At 33.3% G+C, this 27,966-nt stretch overlaps 1 protein-coding gene across 2 annotated transcripts in view; it reads right to left on the bottom strand.

The window, feature by feature from the left end:
• Window positions 1-27,966, bottom strand: part of Hil (peptidase hillarin) — a 162,932-nt gene that overhangs the window by 93,500 nt on the left and 41,466 nt on the right. The gene's annotated exons all lie outside the window — the stretch shown is intronic.

The following is a 27,966-nucleotide window of genomic DNA, read 5'->3' on the forward strand; positions in this document are numbered from 1 at the left end:
AGCTTTTAGTTGTAAATATACTCTCTTATGAACAAGTTCACTGTTTTTTTTTTCAATTTAAATGTAATTATCCGTGTTTTTCAAGTATTAATATATATATATTGTTAATTAATGTGTTAAATGTTTTTTCTTTTTGTTTAAAGTAATTTCCCTGAAGACGAGCATCGGAAATATCTCGAAATATTGGATATTTTCAAATAAAAATTACAACTCAATAAAACAAACACTTCTGTTTTTATTTACATGACCTCAAGCCAAACTAAACAAATATAATTAATTTTTTTAATTAAAAAAACAGTTTTTACTCTAAGGTGTAATTTGGATTTGAAACTGCATTTATTTGTATCTAAATAGCTTCATTAATATATCACAAAAAGACAATGAAAATTCTTTAATGAGATCTGTGTTCAAACTTAAATTTTTTGATCCTAGATTTAAAGAGAGACATTATTTTAAAGAAGCAAAATCTTTGACTCGAAATAAATACCAAAATCCTTAATGGAAGGCCAAAATCTTTAGGATAAGTGGCAGCCCGATTTGTTTCAGGCTCACTTAAACCATTCAGTTCAAATCTGTGGTCAAAATCTTTCGATTTCAAAATTTCTCATACCTTAGCTACATAAATTTGAAGTTTTGCAATAAACTAAAATTAAATTTTATTTTAAGGAAATAAGTAATCATACACTCGTGTGGAATGAAAAGTCTTAAGTAGTCATGTATTGAATGGATTAATTGGATTCATATCAAATCATTTCATTAATAAATTCACTTGCACTGCTCATATCATCATTCGTTGTTTTTTTATTTTTACATTGTTAAGAAGTCAAAATGCAATCCCCATTTTATTGCACTTTCCGCTATTCCGTGGGTAGACCCACGGAATCTTATTGAAAATAACAAATACGCTAGAAGAGATGGCAGGCTAATGGTCGTATCAATCAAATACTTTGCACTTGGTTTATTTGGTATTATCATAATAGGCGATTTTCTTCATAGTAAAATATAAATAAGGCGTTGTAACAACGCATTTTCCTCTATTGTTATTTTTTTAATAGCGGATTTAGAGGTGTTAGCCTTACTCCATTGGTAATAATCGCTTGTATGAATTGAAAATCTCCGACAGGCAAACTAAGCGTAGGCAATGAACTTTTGAATAGGATTAGCAGTTTTTGCAATTTCATCAAAGAAATTCGCACTCAACGTAAGATGAATGAAAAGAGCAACATTGCAATATTACAGGTATTAGTTTTGCCTTTATATACTATAAAATATAATAGCGCTTTTTGGTTATGGATTTTGCAAATACTGTGAAGTGTAACAATATATTTGGGCAAACTACTTGGACTACATGCAAGAAAATGGAGCTGCCAAATAATAGTTGGACGTTAATTTTTGTTCTAGATCATCTCCCTTGAATTTGACATGAGCTTGTCATATGTAACAAGTACTGCATTTTTGTCATCCTTTTGATTTCTTTAAAGCTAATTTAAATGGTGAGAAATATGTTTGCCATTCCTTTTGTAACACATGAAAATGGCGATTTCAAGTCGCATATTATATAAACTCTGATTTGGGGTGAAATCTACACATAAAGAAAAAATACTTTTCCCAGGAACGAAATTTCTTTTTCTTACAAAATATTTTCATATACTCGAGTTTATTGCAAACAATTTACCGATACACTGAAAAAACAATGAACCCACCAGGAAGAAAACTTTTGATTAATTTTAGAAAATTTTGAATATTTTTAGAAATTTTTAACTAAACAGTATTACAAGCGCTGTCATCGCGCCGATATCACAAAAATAAGTAAGTATTTTTCGACAAATTCACGAAAATTTATTAGACATAAATACTTTTTTTCACTTTTTAAAGAAAATTTTGTAGTTTGAGGGAAAAAATTGGAGTTCAAAATTGCAAGAATGTCTTTAGTGACATACGCAGTTCATAATGGACGCTTTTGTAGTAAAATTTACAAATTTAAAGAAATAATGAACTATTTTATGACAAATACGAATTTAGTAAATCTCTGTCCTTAACTTGTGTATAATTTTTTCCCGTCTTTTAGTTCATTTAACTAACGCACGCAAAAAATTATTAGAGTAAATGAAACTTTCACCAAATTTAATAAGTTCATGAACTAAAATATAGTTAAATTGGCTTTAGTGAAATAGTGAGTTCACTTTTTTTTGAGTGTAGCCTCTAATTGTAAAAAAGTGCTTTCTTTGTCAAAAAAAACCGGCGAAAAACGAAAATGCTTCGAATTCTGTTGTGAAAATAATGCCACCCATATAGGAAAATTGCGGGCATTTTCAGCACTGACGACCAACGAGAGTGCTGCGAGCAAACAGGGCAACTCCTGTGAATCCTATTCCGCCCGCTGCACTATGGGCGGAAATCGCAAAACAGCGGCAAAAAGTCAAATTTTCAAAATGAAAAATTATTGGATATTCCAATTGAAATTACTATAGCACATCTTGGAAAGTAAAAATCGAAAGTTAATTTAAAACTTGGCAACCCTGTTCAGGAGAAAAAGGCTGCCAATGTTTACCAAAATTTATGCCAGCTGCGTTTAATCAAGGTGAACAAAAATTGAAAATTTTCGTGCTTAATTTTTTTCGCAATAAAAGTGAATAAAGAAAACTTTTAAATGTAGATTCTAAGAGGAGGTTTAGTAGTTCAAAATGTTTTAAAGACTTTACAAAATATTTTTGTTTTTGAACTTGAATTTATGGATTCAAAAGTGCGATTTATATGTGAAAATTGTAACACATACGTATATTTGCGAGGAATAGAACTAGAAATGTTAACGATTGTTAATGACACTTTTTGCTTATTATTGTTCGTGAGGAAGTATACTTTTACGTGCTGTAAAGTTTGTCTGCCCAAACTTGCCCATACTAAAATAAATGTAAGCGTTTTATAAATTTGGGAAAATCGGGCCGAATTTAATGAAATTTTGCACACTTTAAGGGTACTATAAAAAAGTACTTTGTGTTAAATTTGAAGACAATCGGGAAGTAAATAAGCGCAGTATGGTCTAATTTGTCGAAATCGGGCGATACATATATATGGGGGCTATATGTAACTTTGATCCATTTTTTTTTCGAAATTCAACCGTGTTTGTCCTTTGACCAAGAAAACGTGTTGTACCAAAATTTTATCAAAATCGGTTAATAATTGCGACCGGAATCCTGCGAACAACAAACACAGAGGGACGGAATTAGAGTTAGATACCAAAGAATGTGATTTTGATGGTTAATATTTGTTTAATTTTAATTAATAAAATTAATTCAATAAAATGACAACTGGTTTATACTATTTACATCAAGTTCTGGGGATAAGGCGCTTTCTTAATAAGGAAAATAAGCAAATATATAAATAAATTAAACTCCATCTAAGAGTATATTCTATAGTATTCCAAGTGGAATTACAATTTCGACCCCTCTATAGTAACGCACCTGGAATAAGGGGGATTGACTCCCTTTTTGTTGGTAACATTTGATTTTGATAAGATATATCGATATACCATGTTTGGCGATACTAGATTGATTGTAAATAATTTTTGCCGCAAATTTTCAATTTCCGCCCATAGTGCGCTGACATGGTAGCGTTTTTTAGGTTGCTGGCAACCTCTTCTGTATAAGACAAAAAAGAAAACACTATTAGAGTCCAACAAATTCCGAAAATTTGCCAAGGACTGAATTGCATAGTATTACAGAGTTTCTAATATGTAATGCAACAAAGAAATATAGTTTTATTTTTATTGTGCAAGAGCAAAAAAATTCACAAATAACACAAAATATTAAAATTGTTCGAATTGGCTGGTTTTGACACGTCCCAGATGTTCTAAACGCACAACTTTAAAAGCACTTCCAAAAATGTCCTACCAAAGATGTTCTTATGATGCAAATTTAGTGCAACGGCTGTTAAAATGGTGGACTTCCGTTTCCCGTGCTCTGAACTTTTATCAATTCTTACGGTGTGGTCCGAATTTAGTTTTTTGCATGTGAATTCAAAAATTTTGTTTAAGATTTTTCTAAAATGGATTTAGCATTTTTTTTTGACAAAATTTAAATAATTTGTAACGGTTTATAAAACCTTACTCTGTTTTTAACCTATTTGATTATTACTGAACTTAACTTTTCAGATAAATTTTGGTAATGTTACCATTTGTTTTCGTCGATTTTTTGGAGACGATGCAACAGTGCCATTATCACGGTAATGAGCAATGCTACAAGAAGCAAAGATTTATTCACATTTACAAGCTGGAGGGCTCCAACGATAGCCACTTGTGGTTTTTCAACCAAATATAAAGCAATCACACTATCACGCTTGAATTCCACCCCAACTAACTCTATTTCTGAATGAAATAGACCAAAATGCTTTTGTAAGCTTACTAACGATAAAATGAAGTGTAACTGGAGATAAATGATAGCAACTTTAATTTGGTTGGACAATAACATTTTACTGAGCTAAGGAGAAACGAACTTTTAGAAAAAAAGTTGTCTTTCAAAGTTAATTGACAATCATTACAACACTTGTCTTAAATTTGGTGTTATTTTTTTCTTAATGAAAACGCTTTATAGAAAAGGAAATATCGTTTATCTAAAATTGGGTTCCGAAAAAAGAGGGTTTTCTTGGAGTATATGTTATATAATATTAGTTCTTGTCAAACATAAAGTAGGTTCTCTTTTCGGATTCTCGTCAAATTCACATTTTTTCGCGATTATAAAATTCTTTCAGTCCGCACTGCATACACTGTAGAAGATTCTTCTTTTCTGAGGAACGAAATTTTAGACAAACGAAGTATTCCCTTGACGCTAAAAAATATTTCTTTAGAAACAAATAAAACAGATCATAGAAAATTGTCGCAACGTTAAACGTGGCTTCTAGTTAATTTACTTTCAAAAGGAAATTTCGTTTGTCTAAAATGTTGTTCCTCAAGAAAGTATTTTATCTTTGGGTGTATTTTTCTATGGCCATCTTCACAAAAAAAAATTTCTTTGTGTGCCCTGGATCACTTACATATCAAGTCAATATATTAAAGTCAACATGGCTAAAGGAAAATTAACCCCCCCACCAAATGGAAGTCGAGAAATGATTGAATACCTACTCAAAATCTATCCAATCCATGAGGCAGAGGTCAATCTCGATAGTAGAGGAATCATATTTTTGCTTTGTCAAGATGTTTGAGAGAAAAACATACTCGAACACACACACACACATTTCCACGACCCAAACGACATGGAATGACTAGGAAAAACTTCACGTCGGCAGAATCAAAGAACCGCAATTGCAACCAGCTCCGGCAGTAATATGCGGTTGCAGGTTGTAACCTAACAATCAGTTATAAATTTATGTCAGGTTTTCGAAGGCTTTGTATCTTCTGTTTGTGCTGAAACCAAACCAACAACAGCAACAACAACGAAACTACCTCTCAAATATTACAGGCCATAATTCATATGATTTGAAACTCTTATGGTTTGTAGTTTTACAACGCTAATGCTAACGACGTTAACGCTCGACAGAGGCCAAGAAATTGAACACTATTCACATGTTTACGATGGAGAAGACATCGTTTGTAAATTGTGACCATATTGCGCATGCGCAGCTGCATCAACCAGCTATGACAATATCATCACCCCCAAATGCTTGTTGTTAACCTCAGAAATGTTGACCGCCAACAATGGCTTTTTTTATGAGAGCCATAATCATTTTCTATGGGAAGACCAAGGGGCCTTGAATCAGTTTTGTTTTCCTCTGCTATGTCATTGCGGGTGATGATAGTGATCGTTGGGGAGTTTCTCTTTGGTCGTTGTTAACTGTTTTCTAAGCATGCTACATATGTCATTTTTATAATTTGATGGCCTTTTATGGGAGGTTTTCTATTACCTCGAAAATTTGTTGGACTTATCCTACGATGGCTTTGGCATTATTAGGGATATTTCATTTTATGCTTTGAGAAAATGAATGATTGAAAAATCATTGGTCTTTGAATGTTGAGGTCATTACGATGGGAATAAAGTTGAGTTATTAGCGAATATTTAATGAAGTTGAATTTTATAGTTTATTATAAAACTTTGTTATAAAGGTAATGTCAAAAAGGCAACCCTGGTGCAGTCTAAACTTCTAATGGAAATTACAGATTAATAAATATACTCTACGGACAAATGCATTTAAGGCACTATGACAATCTCAACTCGTTAAACCCAGCCAACTTAATTGTTTCTAAACCCAAGTAGTGGATTTAATCCAAAGATTCTAATCTTCCCTCAAGGATTTTCGTATTGATTCCGAGGCAAAGATGAGACTTATAGTATGGTCACACTGGGCAAATATTTGACAGAAATCAAAAGAGAATTCGTCGCCACAGTCAAACTAGGCAAGGTTTTTATCTCATATTGGATACATTACATCACGATAAGATATCCGATAAGATTGCTTTGCAAAAATGGTATACAGATGATTAGAAAGTGCTCTTGGGAAATATTGTCGTGTGGTCAAAGATTTCATGTCTTTAAAATACGAATGCAAATTTTGCTTAGAATAGAAGACGCATTTCCTTGTCCAAAAGTCGATAAACTTTTCAATGAAGTCGTATTGTCCTTATAATTAGGCGATTTGACTTAAAAATGGGTATCATAACATGAAGGAAAAAATGTTTGGGCTAATTACAAAAAATTTAATTGGATCAATTAATTTTTTAATTAATACTATCACTTCTGTGATTGAAGACATTTCAATTAAAAAACAAGTATATACGGTCGTAAGTTCGGCCAGGCCGAATCTTATGTACCCTCCACCATGGATTGCGTAGGAACTTCTACTAAAGGCTGTCATCCACAATCGAATTACATGGGTTGCGATAACACTTGCCGATGACAAGGTATCGTAAAACTGTCTACACTGTCTTCTAAATTGTAAGTTAGTCCATAAGGGGTATATATTAAACAAAAAAAAGGCCGATTAAATACGTATATAATTCAGTTTGACAAAATTTTCTATAGAAATAAAATTTTGACAAAATTTTCTATAGAAATAAAAACTTGACAAAATTTTCTATAGAAATAAAATGTTGACAAAATTTTCTATGGAAGTAAAATGTTGACAAAATTTTCTATAGCAATAAAATTTTGACAAAATTTTCTATAGAAATAAAATGTTGACAAAATTTTCTATAGAAATAAAATGTTGACAAAATGTTCTATAGAAATAAAATGTTGACAAAATTGTCTATAGAAATAAAATGTTGACAAAATTTTCTACAGAAATAAATTTTTTACAAAATTTTCTATAGAAATAAAATTTTGACAAAATTTTCTATGGAAATAAAATGTTGACAAACATTGCTATGGAAATAAACTTTTTACAAAACTTTCTATAGTAATAATATTTGACAATTTTTACATGGCTGTTAGAGGCCATATACTAACGAAATGTACCAAATTTCAACCGCATCGGATGACTTTTGCTCCTCCAAGAGGCTCCGGAGGTCAAATCTGGGGATCGGTTTATATGGGAGCTATATATAATTATAGACCGATATGGACCAATTTTTGCATGGTTGTTAGAGACCATATACTAACACCACGCACTAAATTTCAATTGGATCGGATGAATTTTGCTCCTCCAAGAGGCTCCAGAGTTCAAATCTGGGGATCGGTTTATATGGGAGCTATATATAATTATGGACCGATATAGACCAATTTTTGCATGCTTGTTAGAGACCGTATACTAACATCAGGTACCCAATTTCAAACGGATCGGATGAATTTTGCCCCTCCAAGAGGCTCCGGAGGTCAAATCTGGGGATCGGTTTATATGGGAGCTATATATAATTATGGACCGATATGGACCAGTTTTTGCATGGTTGTTAGATACCATATACTAACACCACGTACCAAATTTCAATCGGGTAGGATGAAGTTTGCTCCTCCAAGAGGTTCCGGAGGTCAAATCTGGGGATCGGTTTATATGGGAGCTATATATATTTATGGACCGATATGGACCAATTTTTGCATGGTTGTTAGAGACCGTATACTAACATCAGGTACCAAATTTCAACCGGATCGGATGAATTTTGCCCCTCCAAGAGGCTCCGGAGGTCAAATCTGGGGATCGGTTTATATGGGGGCTATATATAATTATGGACCGATATGGACCAATATTTGCATGGTTGTTAGAGACCGTATACTTAGACCACGTACCAAATTTCAACCGGATCGGATGAATTTTGCTGCTCCGGAAGGCTCCGCAAGCCAAATTTGGGGATCGGTTTATATGGGGGCTATACGTAAACGTGGGCCGATATGGCCCATTTTCAATACCACCCGACCTACATCAATAACAACTACTTGTGCCAAGTTTCAAGTCGATAGCTAGTTTCGTTCGGAAGTTAGCGTTATTTCCACAGACGGGCGGACAGCCGGACAGACGTACAGACGGACGGACGGACGGACATGCTTAGATCGACTCAGGATTTCACCACGACCCAGAATATATATACTTTATGGGGTCTTAGAGCAATATTTCGATGTGTTACAAACGGAATGGCAAAGTTAATATACCCCCATCCTATGGTGGAGGGTATAATTAATTGAATCAGAAATAACATTTTTGTGTGTACCCTTGAGGAAAAAAAGCTATTTTTAATACGATTAATTTCAACCGGATCGGATGAAATTTGCTTCTCTTAGAGGCTCCGCAAGCCAAATCTACGGATCGGTTTATATGGGGGCTACATATAATTATGGACCGATGCGGACCAATTTTTGCATGGTTGTTAGAGACCATATACCAACACCATGTACCAACTTTCAGCCGGATCGGATGAAATTTGCTTCTCTTTGAGGCTCGGCAAGCCAAATCGGGGGATCGGTTTATATGGGGGCTACATATAATTATGGACCGATGTGGACCAATTTTTGCATGGTTGTTAGAGACCATATACTAACAGCATGTACAAATTTTCAGCCGGATCGGATGAAATTTGCTTCTCTTAGAGGATCGGCAAGCCAAATTTGGGTCCGTTTATATGGGAGCTATACGTAAAAGTGGACCGATATGGCCCATTTGCAATACCATCCGACATACATCAATAACAAATACTTGCGCCAAGTTTCAAGTCGATAGCTTGTTTCGTTCGGAAGTTAGCGTGATTTCAACAGCCGGACGGACGGACATGCTCAGATCGACTCAGAATTTCACCACGACCCAGAATATATATACTTTATGGGGTCTTAGAGCAATATTTCGATGTGTTACAAACGGAATGACAAAGTTAATATACCCCCATCCTATGGTGGAGGGTATAAAAATGTTCAATTAAAAATTTTGATTCAACAAATTTTTTAATTGAAACAAAAATCAATAACAAAAATTTATAGCATCAAGTAATGTTTTAATTGACTTTCAATTAAGTTTTTAATTCATACTATCATTTCTGTGATTGAAGACATTCCAATTAAAAAATTAATTGGGTCTATTAATTTCGTAATTGAACGAACAAAATTTTTCGTGTGTACTTCTTATATCCTAATAATAAAACTACTTCTACTAATAAAGATCGTTTTTTTGATTAATTCACTTTGGCAATTATCATTTTTAAAAGCACTATGCATAATATAACAGCCATTTATATAGCATTTTTGTGTTCCGCTTGTTCCATTCACAAATTAAAAACGGAAGTGAAATGAGTTTGATTGGTTCATTTTATACAATCTTTAAGTCAAACCCACAGAAAAAGCGAAAAATTTACGTAAATATAAATTAAGACAGTTTTAAGTTGGCTTTGTGCTATTTTGTTTATGTTTTTTTTGTAATTTTCGTGCACTCCAAATAGCATTTTTTGGTATCATTCACCACCTGTCTATGAATGGTTTGTGGCTTAGACTTACCGCACACAAGCATTTTTTGGGGGAAAACTACCTGGTTTTTTTATTGCTCCTACCATTCACAAAAACACAGAAAACGTCAGCAGCAACAGTGGCTAACTGCAAGGTCATTTCATTGCAAACAATCGAGCTAGCATGTATAGCAAACAGATTTTGCGCTTAATTACAATTATTTATTGTTATTGGTATCGTGAATATTTTGGTTGCTGTGGCTATTGAGAGCTTTTGCGAAACCCTCTATGATCACTGGCCTAGGTGTCTGTCCCTATTCATGTGGGCGTTAATTTCATAGCACTCTCAAGTTTTGTTTGCATCTATTTTAAGACCCCAGTTTCACATGTTTGGATTTTTGTGCATTTTTTGCAACTTGAAACTTATTGCTCTATAGAGAAAATTTGGGTTGTACAGAAATTACAATTTGGTTCAAACAATTTTTCATCTAAATGGTTTACATTCCTTACTTGTAGACAATTTCAATTAGTTGACTTTACCTCAAATCCAAATTTATCAGGTGCATATATATGGTCAATGCTTTTTGTGAAACCCAATGCGCACGAAATTTGTTGCAATCCTTTGAAAACCTGCATTTCAGATTTATTATAGCCTCTATGTATAGAGCAAAACCTGATATTGTTTCAATGTTCGGATTTAAACCATTGCGTCAAGTTGACTACGAAAAGTACTTCAATATGTAGAATCAAACGAACAAAGTAGATCTAGGTGAGATGAATTCATTTTGTGTTTCTAATTTTGTTTGAATCTAGTTTAATTAAATTTAATTTAATATGACATTTTTATAAAACGCAATTTAAACCATCACAAAAAGCGCAAATTAAAATAAATTTAATAAATTTAAATTAATTTGAACTTTTTTATGAAACGCAAAGTAAACGATTTTGGAACTTGCAAATCTAATAGCATTTTTAAGCCTTCACTCAAAGAAATTTGTTAGTAGGCACAGCAAAACTGTTTTCGAAGCAGTAACAAATGTTAAAATGAGAAAGGAGACACTGTTTGCTGAAACAGGAAATATTGTCTGCTATTTTTTAAGCTCGATTACACTAAAACATGTTTTAGTTTGGGTGAATCAAACAAAAAAGTTAAACTAGGGGCTATCGTAACACGATAAACACAATATATTAAGAATATCTCTTGTATTTGCCGAAAAATCTGAATATTTATTTATCAATGAAACATTTTATTTGGTGTTATTCAACCAAATAAAACGTTTCACTGAAGCCATTTACGAGCTTTTACGGATATCAGAGTGCAGTAATATAGAAAAAATGTTGGTTCTAAAATAAGCTTTGGGTAAATTTTTTTTGTTGGACTCAGACATTCTTCTATGAGTGTATTTCAGAATAAGAGGAATTTGGAATAAATCAAAAATTAAGGCTATCATTCAAAGAAAATATTTTAGGGGCTTTTTCTTTTACTTTCTATAAACTGACATTTGGAAAGTTTTTGCTAACTTTAGTTTTGGGTGTTTGTGTCTTAAGTCTTTCGTTTTTAGAGAAGTGACCCTACGGGAAATGGATAGTTCTGGTCCAAACGTATGAATGGACCGGTCACTTTAATATGGTTTTGTCATAGGCTGGGAAAATTTACACTTTTGGACACGACTTGGACTCATCCCAAAGGACACGTCCTGGAACAACTTAGTAGGACTACCCCATAGACAACTGCTCCTGAAACAGTCTGGGACAAACATTTAGGACCCTGTTTCCATCTATATCGCACCAGAAAAAATATGTTGAAGAATAAATAAATCTGATAGTTGTATTGTGAGTATAAAAAATCAATAAATTATATGACAATTAAAAATGTTGATAAACTGGAGCACTAGTACCATTCCTGTAATGGGTCCGTTAGAGGCAATTTGCACTAATTTCCCGTAGGGGAGCTACACATTAATTATAAAACAAGGCATCCACAATCCACATAAGATGCGGTCTACTGGAAAACAACACGTCCACTGAAAAAAATGCTCAAGTAATATTGAAGATGAAGATGCTACCTAATTTTAGGGTATGCAATTTAGACAATATTAAGAAAATTTTTCTTTAATATAAAGAAATTTTTAATTAAAAGAAAATGTATAATCTTTGTTTTTAGAACTGCTTTCTTTAAATTTAGGACACGAACTTTTGCAATTTGCATAGCTCCGTTAAAGTCGTATGTCTTTGAAGTAAGACATATTTCACTTCATATTGAATCTTTAGATTTAAGATATAAACGCTTCAAATATAAGCTTAAACTTATATTGAGGATTCATCATCTTTGGTTTTTTTTTTGTCTTTAGAATTGAGAAAACATTTTTTAGTATATGTTATTACTTGGATTTTTAAACTTGCATTTGTTTTTAAGTAAATAGCGTTATTTGATAAATCGCAAAAACACAATGGAAAATCGATAATAATTAATATTATTGATCATAGAATTAAAGCTGACTAGGTTCCTAACAACTGTGTTCAATTTAAAGCAGCCGCATCTCTGGATGGGAATCAATTCAACAATTTTTAGCAGAGGGTGAGAATCTTTGTAAACTTTCTTTTGAGTGTAGATTTAAAGCTAGACAGCTCCCCAAAAAATGTCTTTAGTTTAATGAAGCAAAATCTTTGACTCGGAGTCATTACCAAAATCTTTAAGGAAAGGTCAAAAAATTTCACTTCATCTTTGTTATAGGGCTAGGCCTCCCACCCAACACACTGAAATTCTCGACTAAAATCTTTCTAATGGAAGCAATGGTTAATAATATTATACACGGAAAAAAGCTCGTCCGGTTCTAAAAATGTTATCTTTACACGAACACTTTGGCATTTTTCGGAGTCAAAGAAGAAGAGAATTGAAACAACGATTACACTTAAATTTGAGTTTTGAATACATGTTACTATAAGACAAATTCGAATTTATATTTTTTTCTGATATTTTTCTTCATGTATCATCAGAGTCTTTAAACGGTGTTAACGACAACTCCTATTTTTGAATGCTTTTTTGCTTTGTGGTCAGGATACAAACAGTCAACAAATAAATAAAGATACAGACGATTTAATTAATTTTGAAGAATTTTTCAGTATTCTTAAAGTAAATTTGACCTTAATCCAATTGTAAGGATATTTTTGCGGTGCACTTAATTTTTAGACAAAAAAAACACCTTTCTTATGAAGTATTTCCTTTTAGAGAAAATATGTCCGAACTTATGAAAAGTGATTTAGCAATTGTCTCTAAACTGTTGTATTTGTTTTAAATTTGAAATTTTGTTCCTCAGAAAATAAAACTCTTTGTTCAGTGCAGTAGTTTTCCATAAAGATGGATAGTCGCTAAAATAAAACAAGTGTATAAGCAGTAAGTTTGGCCTGGCCGAATCTTAAATACCCACTACCATGTATCTATTATTATGATTTCCTTTGAAATTTAAGGGGGGTTTGATGACCAATATTCTCCCAAATAGAGCAATTCAACTAGTACACTTTCCGAAGATAAATCTAAAGATTTTACCTATGAAGACTATATCAGATTCTGGATTTATAAGAACCATTTATTTAAGCAATTCAAAGCCTTTAAAAAACCAAATTAACGAATTACAATGTACTACTCTAATTTTTGTTTGAGTTTTAGAGGAATTATTAACACCTCTTGTAAGTGTGCAAGAAAATGATGAAATAACCCCTTGATTTGAAATCTAAAATCTGTAAATTTTCACCCCCATTATTAAAATGATTACGAGAAGTAAAATCTGTAAATTTTACATTCAGTTTCAAGCAATTTTCATGATCAGTGCGCCTTCTTTGGAGGTCTTACCAAATGGAGCTTAAAAACTGAATCCGATACACGTTTTTGTGAGTCTAAATACCAGTATATTTACAATTTCATTTAATTATAGTCCTAAACAACCTCCAGATTTTCAATTTCAGCAAATTGGACAACAATTACGGTACACCTCTTTATGGTCCAATTTCAGGCAAATTGAATAAAAACTACGGTTTCTATAAGCCCAAGAAATAAAATCTGGAGATCAGTCTATATGAGGGCTATATCAATGTATGGACCTATACTCACCATTTTCGGCACACCTGTTTGTGGTCCTAAAATATCCCTAGATTTCCAATTTCAGGCAAGTTGGATAGAAACTACGGTTTTTATAAGCCCAAGACCCCAAAACGGGAGGTCGGTTTATATGGGGCCTATATCAAAAGACAAAAGACGAGTTTGTACGAAATTTCAGCACGATTGCTTCATTATTGAAAACTGTAGCGTGATTACAGACAGACAGACGGACATGGCTATATCGTCTTAGAATTTCTCCCTGATCAAGAATATATATAGTTTATATAGTCGGAAATCGAAAAAATATTAACAAAAGAATATGCATCCTAAATTTTGGGACACTAAATATTCACAACATTTAGAACAAGTTTTCCCTCACGGATACTATTGCTTCCATAAAAGCCTTATTATTATGGATTAATTTCAATTTTATACTCCAGTTGGTTGTCAACTATGTAGTTTTTATGTGTCTCACTTCATACTGTTGAGTTCCTGTTTTAAGGCTTCATATCGAACCACTGTTAGGTATATCCCATATAATTCGAACCTCTGATTGTCTTGTGGATCCCTTGAAAGTGCAAATTACATCCGATCCAGCTGAAATTTGGTACGAGATGTTAGTATATGCCCTCTAATAACCATGCAGTAATTTGTCCATATCGTTCCTTAATTATAATTATTTAGCTTCCATATAAACCGATCATATACCCTTGTCGACGATTTTGCATAAATATCATACATATGCAAACCTTCATTTTGCCGATCTATTTTTTATTTAAATGACTCTATTATAATACAAACTTTGGAATTTCGAAGCGTTGCGATCTAACCAAAATCGAAAGAAAGATTAATTGCCTTTTAAAAGGTGCGCGTGTATCGCACGCATACACTTTTTTCATGACGAAAATCGAAAATGTTTATAGCATGCGAACCAGCGATGTACTGCTTTGGATTAGCATTATTTTGCATATTCAGATATTTTATTGCCAATACTATTATCGTTTCACCAGTCTCACCCATCAATCTCCTCCAAGAAGTTAGATCAACAAAACCAATTACTCGCTCGCGTATTCAGTGAGGCAGTCAGTCATTCAACCATCATTGATAGAGCTTCAGATGGCATTTGATGTGCTGTGCCTGCAATTGTTAATGATGTGTGTTTTATTAGCATTTCTTTTGCCAACAAAAACTAAACGAAGAAATTTAATTGTTGCTGTTTTAATAAAACACCAAAGTCAACGATTATAAAATTGGCAATGATGATTTTGAGTGTATTTCAATTTCTCTATTCATTTCATGTGCTTGTCACTTCTGGGAATTTGCATTTAATTTCACCTCTCTTACAATGAGTTGGGTGCATACTAAATAAATCGAACGTTAAGTTTTACTTCCGAAATAAAAAACAGCTGAAGTTTTTTACTTTTACTTTCTATAAACTGCCAATTGGAATGTTTTGCTAATTTTTATTTGGGGTGCTTGTGTCTTAAGTCTTTTGTTTTAAGAGGTGTAATTAACTAATGTTTACTTCAATGCGAATAAACACTGCGGTAATATATACATTAGATTCCATCTCCCTGCAAAAAAATTTGGGAGTTCTTTTAAAGGCACAACTTTAAAAGTACTTCCAAAAATGTCCTCCCAAAGATGTTCTTTATTTTAACTGCACAGGAAGTTCATTTGAGTAAGTTTTTTTATAACTCGCTTTTTCATATTTTTAATGGGAAATTTAAAATTTTATTGTTTCAAATAGGTTAAAAACAAATTAAGAATTAATAAAATATTGCAAATTATCTAAATTTTGCCGTAAAAATGCTAAATCCTTTCTAGAAAAATTGCGTATTTTTGAAAATATTTCATGTCAAATGTTCCAGACAAACGTTATAATGCATTAAAAATCATTAAAAATTTTAAAAATTATTTATTCGTCAAAATATCACAAAATATCTTAATTCGCATCCAAAACACTGGATTCGCATCACACCTTAAGAAGTGATGCAAATTCAGTGCAACGGTTGTTGAAATGGTGGACATCCGTCCTATGGCAAGCCCATGTTAAATTCATCGCTTCTGCGCTAATTTTGCACCATTTCCGGATCCAAAAAGAACATTTTCATTACTTTTTTGGCGACGCTTTTTTTGCTGGGCTATTATAACCCAGTATGTCCACCATTTCAACAGCCGTTGCACTGAATTTGCATCACTTCTTACTCTGCGATTCAAATTCAGTGTTTTGGATGTGAATTAAAAAATGTCATATTTTGACAAATAAATAATTTGTATATTTTTTTAAGATTTTTAATGCACTCTAACGCTTGTTCGAAACGTTTGAATTAAAATATTTTGAATAATTCGCAATATTTCTTGAATGGATTTAGATTTTTTTCGACAAAATTTCAATAATTTGTACCATTTTATTAAAGCTTACTTTGTCTTTAACTTTTATGAAACAAAAAAAAAATTAAATTTATCCATTAAAAATAAGAAAAAAACGAGTTATAAATAATTGAATTAAAAGAACTTCCTGTGTAGTTGAAATAAAGAGCATCTTTGGGAGTACGTCTTTAGGAAGTGCTTTTAAAGTTGTGCCTTTGGAATAACTTCCAATTTTTTTTTGCTGGGAAACTAATATGTTGAGAAATCTCCCAGCTGGATTTCTTTAAAATAAATAAATTTTTAAGGCGCCACACTCAAATAAACCCGACAAGCGATGCCACGATTGTCTCAAGCCTTTTTTATTTGCTCTTAAAGAATTTTTTAGCGTCAAAAGAAAACTTCTGATGTCTACAATTTCGTTCAACAGGACAGAAAAATTCTCTTATTCTTGTATTAAAATGTTTGGATCAAAAAGAGTAATGTCTCAACAAAACAATCGTCATCAAAACGGTAGTGAAAAGGTTCTTTTGGATCAGAAAAAGGAGCAAAATTGACACAGAAGCAATGAATTTAACAAGGGCTTCTTATATAACGGACATCCATAATTTTAAAAGCCGTTGCACTGAATTTGCAAATAAATAATTTTTATATTTTTTATGATTTTCAATGCAATCTAATGCGCCTTGCATACTATAAGTTTATCCGGACGACAGTGATCGTGTCGAACATATCCCATATATTGGCCACATTATAAGTTAAGTCCGAAGGCATAATCGATACTGCTGCATGTTTATGGAATCGATAACACATTTACCGATTATTTAGTCACCAACGAATTGTCGTATCGATTGGACACACTGTAAGATTCTTTACAAACACAGACATTCCGTCCGGAAAAACTTATAGTTTGTAAGACGCATAACGCTTGTTTAAAATGTTTGACCTCACATATATTCCAAAATTTGCAATTTTTCTAGAATGTATTTAGCATTTGTTTGGCACGATTTAAATAATTTGTACCATTTTCTTAATTCTTGTTCCGTTTTTAAACAATTTGAAATAAAAAAGTTAATAAAATGAGTCATAAACAAGTATATACGGCCGTAAGTTCGTCCAGGCCGAATCTTATGTACCCTCCACCATGGATTGCGTAGAAACTTTTACGAAAGACTGTCATCCACAAATTTCAACTCACATGGTTGTTAAATATCATATACTACAACCACTTACCAAATTTCAAGCAGATCGGATGAATTTTGCTTCTCCAAAAGGCACCGGAGGTCAAATCTGGGGATCGGTTTATATGGGAGCTATATATAATTATGAACTGATAGGAACCAATTCCTGCATGGTTGTTGGATACCATATACTAACATCACGTGCCAAATTTCAACCGAATGGGAAGAATTTTGCTCTTCCAAGGTGCTCCGGAGGTCAAATCTTGGGAATGGTTTATATGGGGCCTATATATAATTATGGACCGATATCGACCAATTTTTGCATGGGTGTTTGAGGCCATATATTAACACCACGTACCAAATTTCAACTGAATCAAATGAATTTTGGTCTTCCAAGAGGCTCCGGAGTTCAAATCTGGTGATCGGTTTATATGGGGGCTATATATAATTATGGACCGATATGGACCAATTTTTGCATGGTCATTAGAGACCATATACTAAGATCATGTACCAAATTTCAGCAGGATCGGATGAAATTTGCTTCTCGTAGAGGCATCGCAAGCCAAATTTGGGGGCCCGTTTATATGGGGGCTATACGTAAAAGTAGACCGATATGGCCCATTTGCAATACCATCCGACCTACATCAATAACAACTACTTGTGCCAAGTTTCAAGTCGATAGCTTGTTTCGTTCGGAAGTTAGTGTGATTTCAACAGACGGACGGACATGCTCAGATCGACTCAGAATTTCACCACGACCCATAATATATATACTTTATGGGGTCTTAGAGCAATATTTCGATGTGTTACAAACGGAATGACAAAGTTAATATACCCCCCATCCTATGGTGGAGGGTATAACAATTTTGGAAGTGCTTTTAAAGTTGTGCCTTTAGAACAACATCAAATTTTTTGTGCAGGGTATTTTTACGTTTTATTAAAGAAAAAAAAACATTAAATGCAAACCAAATTTGTCTATTATTGTGGTTGGTATCACTTCGTCAATCCATATTCAATCTCGAAAAATGTTTCTTTACTTTCGAAAGACGGTGTCGCATCAAGTTACAAAACTATGATATCACACATTTGGATCTTGAAAGTTTGTCAAAGGCCTTGGCAAGAATACCAGCCATATATAGATGAACAGACAAAATGAATATAAATTTTATGGCCAAATTAATATAAATTGACAATTGGAAATGATGGTTGGAATAAACTGAATTATATGGTGTCAAAAGAGTTACATTGAATCTTAGTGTATTAGAATGAATTTAATTATTTCCAGAAGAATAAAATCAATATATAATATTTATTATAAACTTAATAACTTATTCAAAAGGGACGTCTACTGTAAACGAATAGTCGAACTATAAATGGCCTCAGGTGTGGGAGGGAGATCTAACTTTGCATTTGTAAGACCAAAGATGGATTTTGAGAAATGTGTTTTGCCATCAATTCCAACATCTTGGATCTTTCACCACATCCGTCGAAGTTAGTTGCTACATTTCCGTAAAAGTCAACTAAATTCATTCAACCACAAATTCACTCATGTGTTTGCTTATTCGTTTGTTGGTTTCGTTTGTCATTTTAATCGCCCATTATGGTCAATGAAATGGGTAGTTTTTTTCTCTCGTTTTTCTTACTAAATGAAAACAAAACCAAAGATTTTGGTCATCTTTTGACCAAAAACATAGACAAATATCATGTAAAATGCGGCTATCATTAGTTAGTCACTAGCCACAAAAAAATCGGCTGCTTATACGTACGTTACCACTTTGACCATAAATGACCAAACTAAAAGCTGACAGAGTCATGGTATAAAATATGAAATTGTATGTGTGCGTGTACGTGTGTGCGAAAAATAACCAAATTAATAAATTGCATTTTAAGTCATTACTAATTTGCGTTAATTAAATTGTGTTAAAAGTTAATGACTTATTAAAAGCTATGCTTCATGCTCTCATTTCGCTTTGAATCAGTGCAATTCATACACTGAAAGAAGAGTTTTCTGAAGAACGAAATTTTAGACGAACACATATTTTTCTTAGCGTTAAAAAGTTTTCTTAAAAAAAAAAAAAACATAGAGACACTCGTTGCATCGCTTTTCATAAGTTTACTTTATATGCTCTTAAAGAAAATACTTTATAGCAAAGGGGAATTTCATTTGTCTAAAATTTCGTTTCAAATTAAAATATTATTTCTTTGGGTGTAATTAATATTTAATAATTAATTAATATTTTAATTGATTTTCAATATAGTAAAATAAAAACCTTGGAAATGTTATATATTGTTAAGAATATACTTTCCGCTAATCCTCAATATTTCGGCCTTATTTTATTATTCTATGTTGGCCCCGAATCAAAAAATGAAAAAATAGGTTGGCTGATAAGTCCCCGGTCTAACAAAGAAAAACACATTTTTTTGTCAAAATTCGTTTTTATTATTCAACATAGTTCCCTTCAAGAGCGATACAACGATTATAACGACCTTCCAATTTTTTGATACCATTTTGTTAGTACTCCTTCGGTTTTGCCTCAAAATAGGCCTCAGTTTCGGCGATCGCCTCTTCATTGCAGCCAAATTTTTTCCCTGCGAGCATCCTTTTGAGGTCTGAGAAGAAGAAAAAGTCGCTGAGGGCCAGATCTGAAGAATACGGTGGGTGGGGAACCAATTCGAAGCACAATTCATGAATTTTTGCCATCGTTCTCAATGACTTGTGGCGCGGTGCGTTGTCTCGGTGGAACAACACTTTTTCCTTCTTCATATGGGGCCGTTTTGCCGCGATTTCGACCTTCAAACGCTTCAATAACGCCATGTAATAGTCACTGTTGATGGGTTTTCCCTTCTCAAGATAATCGATAAAAATTATTCCTTTGCCTTTCCACCCTTCGGAGACGGTTCACCGGTCGCTGTCCACTCAGCCGACTGTCGATTGGACTCAGGAGTATAGTGATGGAGCCATGTTTCATCCATTGTCACATATCGACGGAAAAACTTACGAGTTAACAGCTGCAAACACCGCTCAGAATCATCAACACGTTGATGTTTTTGGTCAAATGTGAGCTCGCGCGGCACCCATTTTGCACAGAGCTTCCGCATATCCAAATATTGATGAATGATATGACCAACACGTTCCTTTGATATCTTTAAGGCCTCTGCTATCTCTATCAACTTCATTTTACGGTCATTCAAAATCATTTTCATGGATTTTTTTGATGTTTTCATCGGTAACCACCTCTTTCGGGCGTCCACTGCGTTCACCGTCCTCCGTGCTCATTTCACCACGCTTGAATTTTGCATGTCAATCAATTATTGTTGATTTCCCTGGGGCAGAGTCCGGAAACTCACTACCAAGCCAAGTTTTTTTTCCCTTCAGAAAACATTATTTTATCAAAACACGAAATTCCTTTTATTTCATTTCTTTTACAATAACAAACATTGCTTCACAAAAGACGCTCTATGTTATCTCACAAACTAATTGACTTACAGATGTCAAATTTTGACACGAACCATTTGAAGGTTGGTACTATATAAAAATAATATGCATTTAATACTAGCGACGCCATCTATGTGTCAGACCGTGGACTTATCAGCCAACCTGTTACATCTTTAAATCATAAAATACACTAAATTGATGTTTTATTTGATTTTTCTTCATTGAAGCGTTAGTTCATGGATTCAGAGTAGCTAAACCCAAATCCAGAGTAGGACAAACGAAATTCCCTTGTAATATAAAGAATTATCTACAAGATGCAATGATTATCTTTAATCTGTTGTATTTGAATTACAGGAACATTTTTTAGCTTCAGAGAAAACTTTGTTTGTAAAAAATTTAAAATCTCAGGAAATAAAACTCTTCTTTCAGTGTATGTGGTATTCATTACATTTCAGATTCATTAATAAAACGAAAACTTTGACATCAGAAAGATTTAATACCTAATGATGACAATTGATCTATTCACCAAAGTCAGGTTAAATAAATGTGTGCGCTGTACAAATATATATGACTGAAAGTCCGCACGGAGCTAAATATATTTCTCTGTCTGGAAGTAGATTAGTGGCCCTCCAGTGTCTTTTTATCTTCTGGGTCATGGTGAAAATCAGAGTCGATCTAGCGATGTCCGTCCGCTAATTTCCGAACGAAACTTGGCACAAACAGTTTTTGTTGATATACGTCCGATGGTATTGCAAATGGACCATATCGGGCTACTTTTAGGTATAGCCTCCATATAAACCAACCACCAGAATGAGCTTCGAAACCTATTGAAAGAGTAAATTTCAACCCAATCCCTTGAAATTTGGTATTTGATGTTAGTATTTGTATTCTAAAAACCATGCAAAAATTGCTCCATAAAACTCATCCCCATATTTGACCTACTGAATCTCTTGGAGGAGATATTTACACCTCCGATCCGGTTAAAATTCAGATATTAGTAACAATCATACAACAATTGTTCCATATCGGTCTATAATTGTATATATGGTCCCTATATAAACTGATCCCCCAATTTTACCTCCATAGCCTCTTCAAGAAGCAAATATCATCCGATCCGGTTTAAATTTGGTACGTGGTGTAAGTATATCCTAATGCAAGTTTTTACTATATTGTCCAATTCCGTACTATCGAGTTTTTCCCATAGATTTATATTAACACTAGTAGCCTATCCAACATGGCATGAATTATTCCGGTCTTTTAGACAGGTATTATTCAAATTCAGTCAAATTTTAGACTTCATACTAGGCTACAAAAAGGACTACACTGTAAAAAAAATCAATTCCGCACTTCCATATTTTTTGCTTGTCCAAAAGTCGATAAACTTGTCAATGAAGTAATTTCGTCCTTATAGTCAAGTGATTCGACTTAAATTTGGGTGTCGTAAACATGAAAAAAAATTTCGTTTCACTATGGGAGCCACCGTGGTGCAATGGTTAGCATGCCCGCATTGCATACACAAGGTCGTGGGTTCGATTCCTGTTTCGACCAAACACCAAAAAGTTTTTCAGCGGTGGATTATCCCACCTCAGTAATGCTGGTGACATTTCTGAGGGTTTCAAAACTTCTCTAAGTGGTTTCAATGGCAATGTGGAACGCCGTTCGGACTCGGCTATAAAAAGGAGGTCCCTTGTCATTGAGCTTAACATGGAATCAGGCAGCACTCAGTGATAAGAGAGAAGTTCACCAATGTGATATCACAATGGACTGAATAGTCTAAGTGAGCCTGATATATCGGGCTGCCACCTAACCTAACCTAACCTAAGGTCAACTTGGCTTTAATACTTCTGAAAAAATATTCAAAACTAATGAATTCATTTTTAAAATTTATTGACTTTTTGTATTTTGACTACAACCCAAAAAATCATTCACAAATAGGAGATGCTTTACAATACATTAATTTAAAGACGTTTTTTTACTTGAAACATAGCATAATTTCCACTTGAAGTCGAGTCTGAATATGAACATTTAATTTGTCGTTAAAATGTTATTAATGATCTTTGATAGCACATGAAGAAAAAATCTGAAACAAGTATATACGGCCGTAAGTTCGGCCAGGCCGAATCTTATGTATCCTCCATCATGGATTGCGTGGAAACTTCTACTAAGACGGCCATCCACAATTAAATTATGTTACTTGTGTTGCGGCCGATGGCAAGGCATCTTAAAACTTCTTAACATCATCTTCTAAATTGTAAGTTAGTCCATGCGGGATATATAGTAGACAAAAGAAACATATATATTTATTCAGTTCTTGACCGGTATATTTAGGGAAGAAATAATTACGAACCGATATGAATTTTTGTGCTGTAATTATAGAGCCAGAATTGAAATATGGGGGTCGCTTTATATGGGGGATATATACAATTATGAACACGAGTTTACCAAAAATGGCAGATTTTTTACTGAATTGAATATATGGGGGTCGCTTTATATAGGGGATATATACAATTATGAACACGAGTCTACCAAAAATGGCAGATTTTTTACTGGTTGGTAGAATTCTTGATGTTTTGGAAGATTTTTCAATATATTCCTCTCCAACTATGAAATGCTTCATAAATATTCTAAGAATTAACATTTTGACAAAATTTTCTACACGCACAGAAAAAACATGTTTGGACATGGTTGCCGCATCCATTTAATGCTTATCTAGAGTATATGTAATTGTCGCGAAAACCATGTAGTTTGTCTTTGTAAAAATAATTTTGGAGTGGAGAAAAATATATGTTGACAATAAGCATTTAAATGGTTCTCAAATGCCGCAAACATGTTCTATTATGTAAATGATAGAATTTGAGACCATTACATGGTCGGGGAAATCATGTACCTGACCATTCAATCTTTTTACTTTTTTGCAGAGAAAAAAATATTTTTATAGGTTACATATAGACATAAAGACCATGTACATTGTTTTCGTGACTATTTAACTTGTTTGCAGCGAAAATAATTTTATAAAAACATTGAAAGGTACACACGATTTTCATTTTGCGCGTCAGTCGTGTGTTGATTGTATCTTGGAATGGACGGAGAATACGGATTTACTGTATTTTGTGTTAATTTATTTATTCAGAAGTGGCACGTGGTTTTATATGAACACAAAAAAGAAAATTGTAATTGAAAAAATGTACCTGGTTTTTGTTCTGCATTTTGATATATGGTATAATTTATTTTTATTTGTAATTACATGATGTCTGCGTTGATACATTTGATGGGCACAAGTAAATATTGACTGGTTTCTTATTATTGAAATTGAACCAAAATAGAGTGTGTAAAAATATATTATGTTTGCTTGCACGAAATTATAAATACAAATAAACAATGAATTATTTTATAAATAAATAAAAACAAATAAATAAAACTAATTTTGTGTTTTCTTTTCTCAAGTGGAGTCCTTTTTTCGACGATGAAAAAAGTTTTTTCCATAAAGATCAAAACATTTTAGATTGTGCCCATGTTCTTTTAACTGGAAGAAAACCATTTTTGACGAAGACCATACACGGATGAAAAAGACTGTTTTTCATATGTTTGGCTATAAACATTATATGTTTGGAACACAAATTTTTAAACACAATATTTTTGAGTGCAAGCATATAATGTTCATAAACTAGCATAACATGTTTGGGACATATATGTTAATATGTTAGAACATATTATGTTTGGGACATAAAATGTTTGTAAATATAATATGCTTGGATGCAAACATATATTAATTTAGAAATAGCCTATAAACATATATGTGTTTAGTAGCTTGGAGCGCTATTTAACAGGGAGCGATATTGAATTAAGTTGGTGGTTGTTGCTTGTTATTACAAAATTAACATTTTATTTTTCCTTGGGCAATTGATCAGCTACTTCTTTGATCCTTACAAACTGTGTGGTCCCCGTCCGGCAAAAGGTAAAATTAAAATAAATAAAAACAAGTATATACAGCAGTAAGTTCGGCCGGGCCGAATCTTAAATACCCACCACCATGAACCAAATATTAGGGTTTCCTTTGAAATTTCAGGAGGGCTTGAGGACTTGAGGACACTTCCCGAAGATAAATTTAAAGATTTCACCTATTAAGACTATATCAGATTCTGGATTTATAAGAACCATTTTTGTTTGAGTTTTAGAGGAATCATTAACATCTCTTGTAAGTGTGCAAGAAAATTATAAAATAACATCTTGATTTGAAATCTTAAATCTGTAGAAGTAAAATCTGGAAATTTTACATTGAGTTTCAAGCAATTTTCATGATCAGTGCGCCTTCTACACCCTCAAGAAGTGAAGTCGGTCTATATGGAGGCATTACCAAATGGACCGATAAAAACTTAATCCGATACACGTTTTTGTGAGCCTAAAATACCAGAATATTTACAATTTCAGGCATATCAGATAAAAACTACGGTTTCTAGAAACCCAAGGAGTTAAATCGGGAGATCGTTCTTATGGGGGCTATACTAAAATATGGACCGATACTCACCATTTTCGGCACACCTCTTTGTGACCCGAAAATACCTCTAGATTTCCAATTTCAGGCAAATAGGATAAAAACTTCGGATTCTAGAAGCCCAAGAAGTAAAATTGGGAAATCGATCTATATGGGGGCTATACCAAAATATGGACCGATACTCACCATTTTCGGCACACCTCTTTACGGTCCTAAAATACCTCTAGATTTTCAATTTCAGACAAATTGGATAAAAACTACGGTTTCTATAAGCCCAAGACCACAAATCGGGAGATCGGTCTATATGGGGGCTATACCAAAATATGGACCGATATAAATATGGACTCACAATTTTTGGCACACGTATTTGTGGTCCTACAATACCTCTATATTTCCAATTTCAGGTAAATTTAATAAAAACTGCGATTTCTATAAGCCCAAGAAGTAAAATCGGGAGATCGGTCTATATGGGGGCTATACCAAAATATGGACCGATACTCACAATTTTTGGCACACATATTTGTGGTCCTACAATACCTCTAGATTTCCAATTTCAGATAAATTGAATAAAAACTGCGGTTTCTATAAGCCCAAGAAGTAAAATCGGGAGATCGGTCTATATGGGGGCTATACCAAAATATGGACCGATACTCACAATTTTTGGCACACGTATTTGTGGTCCTACAATACCTCTAGATTTCCAATTTCAGGTAAATTGAATAAAAACTGCGTTTTCTATAAGCCCAAGAAGTAAAATCGGGAGATCGGTCTATATGGGGGCTATACCAAAACGTGGACCGATACTCACCATTTTTGGCACACCTCTTTATGGTCATAAAATACCTCCAGATTTCAAATTTCAGGCAAATTGGATAAAAACTACGATTTCTATAAGCCCAAGACCCCAAATCGGGAGGTCGGTTTATATGGGGACTATATCAAAACCTGGACCGATATAGCCCATCTTCGAACTTGACCTGTCTGCAGACAAAAGACGAGCTTGTGCAAAATTTCAGCACGATTGCTTCATTATTGAAGACTGTAGCGTGATTACAACAGACAGACAGACAGACAGACAGACGGACAGACGGACATCGTTATATCGTCTTAGAATTTCTCCCTGATCAAGAATATATATACTTTATATAGTCGGAAATCGATATTTCGATGTGTTACAAACGGAATGACAAACTTATTATACCCCCGTCACCATTCTATGGTGGTGGGTATAAAAATCATACAATTGAATAATTTCTTCTACAATGTTTGTATTACAGAAAAAGGTGCTAAGAACTAAAAAATCTCGTGGAAGTGAGAAAGATGTCGGGGAATATACAATTGGGCAGAAACAAAATTTTGAGCATTCAGGTCGAAAACCTATGTTGTTAGCACCTATATTACCTGTTTATTTTCATAATTCATTATGATTGTAAATATATAAATAAATAAATAAAATTTTGAGCACAATATTGTTTGGGAGAATTTTTTTAAGCATATAATATTTTTGGGTGCAAAATGCTTCCAAACATATTATATGGTCACATAATAACATATTGTTCCAAAATGTTTGGAACTTAGACTACCCAAACATATATTGTTTAGACCAATATGCTTTCAAACATATTATATATTGGTAGAGATCAAACATATAAATGTTTGGGCAATACCCAAAAATGTATATGCTTGAAGCAAAATATGTTTGGGAGTATATGTTACAGAAGCGATTTTTTGTGAGGGTGTAACATTATAGATCGTGACCATTTTCTTTTAATTCAAACAAAATTATTTGTATCAATATAATAACATTTTAGGACAATTTTATTTTTCCTAGAACCATGTTCACTAAGCCAACATGGTTGCAGGTGAAAATGTTACATGGTCGCCGCAAAAATAGCTCCTATCATATTATTTTGCTCTTCGAATATGATTGTGACAATCATGTTTCTTCTCTGCGTGTACAGAAATAAAATTCTGACAAAATTTTCTATAGAAATAAAATTTTCACAAAATTTTCTATAGAAATAAATTTTTGGCAAAATTTTGTATAGAAATTATATTTTGACAAAATTTCCTAAAGATATAAAATGTTGGCAAAATTTTCTATAGAAATAAAATATTGACAAAATTTTCTATAGACATAAACAATTGTGAAAAATTTTCTATGGCAATAAAATTTTGGTAGATTATTTTTGGCTCGAGTGGCAATCGTGATTTTTCTGTGATTGGGGATCGGTTTATTTAGGGGCTATATATAATATAGATAAATACGGACCAATTTTGGCATGGTTGCTGTCGGATCGGATGAATTTTGCTCCTTCAAGAGGCTCCGGAGGTCAAATATGGGCATCGGTTTATATGGGGCTATATACAATTATGAACCGATATGGATTAATTTTTGCATGGTTGTTAGAGACCATATACTAACACCACGTACTAAATTTCAACCGGATCGGATGAATTTTGCTCCTCCAAGAGGCTCCGGAGGTCAAATCTGGGAATCGGTTTATATGGGGGCTATATATAATTATGGACCGATGTGGACCA

This window comes from Haematobia irritans, chromosome 5, assembly GCF_050003625.1.
Source record: "Haematobia irritans isolate KBUSLIRL chromosome 5, ASM5000362v1, whole genome shotgun sequence".
NCBI classification, from domain to species: Eukaryota; Metazoa; Arthropoda; class Insecta; order Diptera; family Muscidae; genus Haematobia; species Haematobia irritans.